We start from the raw sequence: 7,388 nt of genomic DNA on the forward strand, positions 1-7,388 counted from the left end.
ATCCAGGATACGGATGTCGTGGCAGGTACGCTTAATGTAAATTCTTTATGTGCCAAAGTGTTAATAGATTCGGGAGCAACTCGATCGTTTGTTTCACAAGATTTTGTTAGTAAGTTAAATTGTCCAGTTGGGTATTTAAATGAAATAATGACTGTGGAATTAGCAAATCAAGAACGTGTAACTGTTAACCAAGTTTGTGGGAATTGTGAGATTGAGATTTCTGGTAGTAAGTTTTGTGTAGATTTGATACCGTTTAAGTTAGGAGAATTTGACGTTATATTAGGGATGGATTGGTTATCTAAGCATGATGCTCAGATAGATTGTCGAAATAAGAAAGTAATGGTGAAAACGCCAGACGAAAGGAATAGTAACGTTCAAGGGACAGAAGCAGGTAAAGAAGTTTCTTAACGATGATTCAAGCCAAGAAGTTACTACGACAAGGATTTGAGCCTTTCGTAGCATATGTGATCGACAGAAGTCAGGAGCAGCAAAACTTGAAGATATTCCAGTTGTGAAGGAATTTCCAGACGTGTTTCGACGAATTACCAGGACTTCCTCCAGATAGAGAATTGAATTTGCAATTGACTTAGCAACCTGGAACGGAACCAGTATCCAAGGCCCCGTATAGAATGGCGCCCGTGAGATGAAAGAGTTAGCAAAGCATTACAAGAGCTGTTAGAGAAGGAGTAATCAGACCCAGCGTATCCCCGTGGGGAGCACCGGTATTATTGTCAAGAAGAAGGATGGAAGCATGAGACGTGCATCGACGATAGGGAGCTCAACAAGTCTGACAATCAATAATAAGTATCCGTTACCCAGAATGATGATTTGTTTGACCAATTGAAGGGAGCCAAGTATTTCTCCAAAATCGATTTAAGATCGGGATATCATCAACTGAAGATCAAACCAGAAGATATACCAAAGACAGCTTTCAGAACAAGGTATGGGCATTATGAATTTCGAGTAATGTCTTTTGGATTGACCAATCGCCCCAGCAGCAGTTTATGGACCTGATGAACAGAATTTTCAGGAATATTTGGACAAGTTCGTATAGTATTATAGACGATATTTTGATCTATTCAAGACGGAGGAGGATCATGCGGAACATTTAAGGACAACTTTGGAGATTTTAAGGAAAAAGAAGTATATGCTAAATTGTCGAAGTGTGAGTTTTGGCTACAGGAAGTTCAGTTCTTAGGACATATAGTCAGTAATGAAGGGATCAAAGTGGGACCCGACAAAGATCGAGGCAATTACGAATTGGGAAAGACCGAGAACACCCACTGAGGTAAGAAGTTTCTTGGGATTGGCAGGATATTATCGACGATTCGTTCAGAATTTCTCAAGAATTGCAACACCATTGACAAAGCTTACACGAAAGAATGAAAAGTTTATATGGAATGACAAGTGCGAAGAAAGTTTTCAGGAATTGAAGCGGAGATTAATCACGGCACCTGTTTTGTCACTTCAGACGATCAAGGGAATTTCGTAATTTATAGCGATGCTTCTTACAAAGGATTAGGATGTGTTCTTATGCAGCACGACAAGGTGATTGCGTATGCGTCAAGGCCAATTGAAACCACACGAACAGAAGTACCCTACTCATGATTTGGAGTTAGCAGCTATAGTTTTCGCTTTGAAGATTTGGAGACATTATTTGTATGGAGAAAAGTGTGAGATTTTCACGGATCACAAAAGTTTGAAATATATATTTACCCAGAAGGAACTTAATATGAGACAAAGGAGATGGTTAGAATTGATCAAGGATATGAATTGCTCGATTAATTATCATCCCGGTAAGGCGAACGTCGTAGCAGATGCGTTAAGTCGGAAGGAAAAGGTTAAATGTGTTATCCGTACCTGAAGAGATATATAAAGAATTTCAAAAATTGGAATTGGAGATTAGAATTTACAAGCCTGAGGAAGCAAAAGTGTACAGTATGATTTTCCAACCGGAGTTATTGGAGAAAATAAAGAAATGCCAGAAAGAGGTAATGGATCAAGATATAAATAGTTTGGTAGGTGAGGAATTATGCACGCAACAAGATGATCAGGTATTCTTAGGTTTTCTTCAAGAATTGGATTCCACCAGTAACGGAGCTGAAAAATGAAATTTACAAGAGGCACATAGTTCAAGATATTCCATCCATCCAGGGAGTACCAAAATGTACAGAGATTTAAAGAAGAATTATTGGTGGCCAGATATGAAGAGGGAAATTGCGGAATGGGTTAGCAAATGCTATACCTGTCAGAGAGTTAAAGCAGAGCATCAGAGACCAAGCGGATTGCTACAAGCCATTGGAGATTCCAGAGTGGAAGTGGGAACATATTACCATGGATTTCATAGTTGGATTACCAAGGACAAGGACTAATCATGATGCCATTTGGGTTATAGTAGATAGACTTACCAAGTCAGCTCATTTTCCTGCCTATAAATGAAAGATTTTCGCTCGACAAGTTAGTTCATATGTACTTGAAAGAGATCGTAGTTCGTCATGGAGTTCCAGTGTCTATCGTATCTGATAGAGATCCAAGGTTTAATTCAAGATTCTGGAAGAGTTTTCAAGAATGTTTGGGAACAAGATTGAATATGAGTACGGCCTATCACCCCCAAACGGATGGCCAAAGTGAAAGAACGATCCAGACAATCGAGGACATGCTACGTGTTTGTGCTATTGATTTTCAAAGGAAGTTGGGACGAGCATTTACCCCTGGTAGAGTTTGCTTATAACAACAGTTATCACGCCAGCATTGGGATGCCACCTTATGAAGCCCTTTATGGACGCAAATGTAGATCTCCAGTATATTGGGACGAAGTAGGAGAACGCAAAATACTCGGACCCGAATTGGTACAGCAGACAAAGGAAGTTGTTGAAATTATCCAGAAAAGATTAATAGCCGCACAAGATCGTCAAAGGAAATATGCAGACCAGTCAAGAAAAGACATGGAATTTGAAGAAGGAAGCTTGGTATTATTGAAAGTATCACCGTGGAAAGGACTAACGAGGTTTGGGAAGAAAGGGAAGCTAAACCCAAGATATGTCGGACCTTTTGAAATCCTAAAGCGTATTGGCAAAGTAGCTTACGAATTGGCGTTACCTCCGCACATGGAGCACATTCACAATGTTTTTCACATATCAATGCTTAAGAAATATAATCCAGACTCCAGGCATGTAATAGAATATGAGCCAATAGAGCTTCAAGCAGATTTGTCATATATAGAGAGCCCGGTAGAAGTTCTAGAAGAGAGAGAGAAAGTATTGAGAAATAAAGTGGTAAAGTTAGTAAGAGTATTATGGAGAAACCCAAAGGTTGAAGAGTCAACCTGGGAGTTAGAAAGTGATATGAGAGAAAAGTACCCTCATTTGTTTTCTTAGGAGATTCTGAGAACAGAATCCTTTTAAGGGGGGAAGGATGTAATATCCGGGATATATCGTGTAATTATTTTGCTATTATATAATTATTATGTGTGTTCAGTATCTATTATGTGAGTTAATTGTTAAAGTGTTATCTGTACTTGGTTATTCAAAAATAATATTAATTGAGTATTTTAATTTTTATATGTCCAAAATAAAATATAGATAATTGTCATATCTTCCTAATTATTTTTATGTTGGTTTATGGATTTATAAGAATCATCTGAAATTTCTAAAATCTTTTTCCGGGTAATTAAAATCTATTTTATAAAAACGGGAACCAACCGACGTCAACCGTTGTTACGTTTTTGGAACCCGAAACTCTTTCGAGAACTCCTTCCTAACCTAATTGTAATATTCCGAGCATTTTCCATGTTTCGACTTTTTCGATCCGGCGTACGGTTTGTCCTGCGCGGGTCCCGGCGCAACATTTTCGATACAATATTCGTTTCGGTAAATCAATAAAACCCGTATTTTCGATAAACGGGAGCTTTTTATTAAACTATCACAATTATCACTTCGTAATACGTGTAACCAGGCGCTGAGACCAAGACCGCAGTACAAATTGTACTGATTTGGATAATTATCCCGAAAACCGATACCGTTTGGATCAGTTTTTACAAATAAACGTACCGTTTTATATCCGGAATGATCCAACGGGATACTAATTTTCCGTAATTATAAATAGCCTTTTACCGTATTTTATTTCGTATCAAAATCAATTGCAGACAGATAATTATATAATTTTCAGAGAAAAACCCTAATTTCCTAAAACTGTTCTAAGAATCAAACAAGCATTTGGAGGTGTTATTGAATTCGGTTTGGAAAGCTCGAGTAAACCAATCTGAAGGTCTTGAAGAGCTCTACCAGATTCTGTAATCCATACACCTGCAGAAATCAAGGTTATTTTTTCTAAAAATTTATTTATTTTCGAATTTATTTTATTAAAAATATGAATTTTTGTTCGGATGATTGTTTGTATGATTTGATGATTGCATGTTGTAGAGCTTGTTTTCCTGATGATTTTCATATGTCATACGTCTGATTTGGAGTTCAATAACATGTTCAAATTTGGAGTTTGATTTTCGAATTTTAAAATTAGGGTTTATAACCCGTATGAATGTTCTTAATTGAAATTTGGGGGTTTCTTATTCTGTGATAGATTGATGTTGTGTTATAGTGGGTTGTGTTCTCTGTGAAATTTGCAATCTAGTCGTATAAGTTTCATGAACCAACGAGGTCTGTAGAGAAGGGAGTTGTGTTTTGAAGTTTTCCGATGTTCGCCGGAAACTGGAAAATTTCACGGCCAAATTCCGGCCAACTCAGGGATTGTTAGGTTGTTTTGATTGCATGGTTGTGTTCCTGGTAACCTGTAGATGTGATCTGGAGGTGTTGGTGGGGTGAGGACGCCGGGAACGTGTTCTCCGGCCATCCCCGACTGTTTTCCGGCGACCCCCTGGAAAATTACAGTTTAGTACCTATAGTTTTGAAAACGATGCAGTTTGGTCCCTGTAGTGTTCCAGACTTTGCAAAAATTGGATTTCTGTTTTAAAAATGTTTAAAAATCATATTTCCTATTTATTTTATTATAAAAATTCGTTTTAATTTTCTGAAAATTCTAAAAATTATTATTTTAATTCTGAAAATTATTTTTAATTCACAATAAATCTAAATTAATTAGTTAATTAATTTCAGTTAATTTCTAATTGATTAATTGGTCAATTAATTCGAAAATTAATTGATTAATTGATTTAATTAATTATTAATTGATTTTAATTAATTATTTAATTAGATTTAATTATTTAAAAATGATTTAAAAATTCTGAAAAATAGTTTCGAGCTTTAAAATATTATTCTAAATTATTTCCAAGGCTCGATAATTATTCTAAAATTATTTCGGAGCCAGAATTGGCCACCGAACCCTGTTTATTAACCCGAAATTGATCCAACCGACCCGTTTTAATTCCGAAAAAATGTTTTAAAAATCATTTTAAATACCAGAAAGCCTATTTATGACCCGAGACTTCTTTATAAATGATATATCATTGATTACGTGATGTATTATATGCTATATGTGACTTGTTAATTGACTATCGGTCTATATATTCTGTGTTTACTGATTATGCATACTTTCAATCCGTTAATCGGATTTGGGTAAACGAAGGGTAGATAGAAGTATGTGTTGAATAGAATTCCATGAGCTAAATTATTGATAGATGCTTTATGATATGTGAGCAGAAGAGGCAAGATGTAGGAAAGGGAAACAGATAGTTGAGGAGTAAGACGCTTGTGATTGGAAAGCGAGTGCAGTGTAGTAAGTAATATCAGGCAAGTATTCGAACTTTCTCGAAATATTGTAATACGTGATAGTTTGTTGATATTGCAAGTGCTTTGAAGCACTGAAACCTAAACCTGATTCCAGTTATTGTTCTTGAGCCATGAACCTTATTCTTTCTAGACCATTGATTGTTGTATACCCAAACACGAACCTCAAGTATACGATACTACTCCACAAATACATAAACAAAATCCCAAACACTGAACTGAATTACTTGTACATTCAATCATTGTATCCTATGCTTTGAAAGCCCAAATCTTTGAAACCCTGAAATGTTGATTCCTTTGTTATCCAATTCTTTCATTACCCAGCATCCAAGCTTTTAAATTGCCTTATTGATCCTTACAAGGATTGAAACCCTTTCATTGTTAAACATTTATTGTTGTTAATGATTTCGGTTATTGTTTATTATTGCATATTCTGTTATTATGTTAGAATTGGATTGTTTTTATAAAATTGTGGACCAGATTCGTGGTCAGACCATATAATGGTCAAGTTAGGCCAATGTGTGCCTTGGATCCAGTAGTTAGAGCAATGCTGTGTGCCTTGCTCGGGGTTAGTGCGTGACTGATCAGCAGCCTAACCTTGGTTTTTAAATTAAAAGTATAATATCCAATTCTAAATCATAATCCAATGTTCACTTGATATCATAATCATATTCACCTGATGATCATTATTCTCAGTTTTGTCATTGTGACTTGCTGAGCTAGTTAGCTCATTTGTGCGATGTTGTTTATATTCTTTCCAGTTAAAAAGGAACCAGTTGGTAGCGAGGATCCCCAGTCCAGCGCGAGAGCTAGGGGTTCAGGTTGAGAAAGCTGAGCTAGTAGGCTTCTTTTGGGATAATTTAAGTTTGTAAAAGTTTGTAATAATGTTTAATACTCAGTTTGAGTTTGAAATAGTTGGGATTTGAACGGTTTGTAATATATTAGTGTGTTTGGCTTGTGTGCATACTTTAACCTGTTGCGGTCCGTGGTGGTTGGTAAGTAGGGTCACTGCATAATTATTATTATCTTTATTATTGTTATAAGCAGGTTATAATTAAGGTGTGTGTGTGGACCCCAACTTCTGACCCGGGTTTGGAGGGGTGCCACATCAAGTCAGGGCATTTTCTGCCCAGAAAAATAGGGGAACCTTGGACTTTTAGCTTAGGCCCAAGAAGGCCCAAGCCAGGCCTTGAGCCACAAGTTTGTGAGATGCCCTTAGGTCAGGAGAGTCTTGTGTAAAAGTTTTGAAGGAAAACTTATAGTTTAAGAGTGCCTAATGCACTCAAGAAACTAGTTGTCATTCTGAAATTTGCACCAGTTAGCGCTTTCACTTATCACATAGTTTTAGAACACTTAGAAGTGAGTATTAGGTCGACTCCACCATAGTTGTAAGATGGTATAGGTCAGTAGAGCTAAAGGCACAAGTGAGAGTCAATAGGTTTTGGGTAATTTAGGAAAGGCACATCGAGTTAGGAAGCCAAAATTAGAAGACCTTGTCTAGTTAGCGACCAAGTGACTTAAGATGTGAGCGAGATCATCCAAGCCTAATGTTGCGTTATGGTATATATGGTGTTTTGGTGTTAATATATGATATGTGATATGTGGCTATATGTGTACTTTGTAATCTAAAAGTGAATATAAAATTAA

The sequence above is a fragment of the Apium graveolens genome, chromosome 2, assembly GCF_009905375.1.
Source record: "Apium graveolens cultivar Ventura chromosome 2, ASM990537v1, whole genome shotgun sequence".
Lineage (NCBI taxonomy): Eukaryota > Viridiplantae > Streptophyta > Magnoliopsida > Apiales > Apiaceae > Apium > Apium graveolens.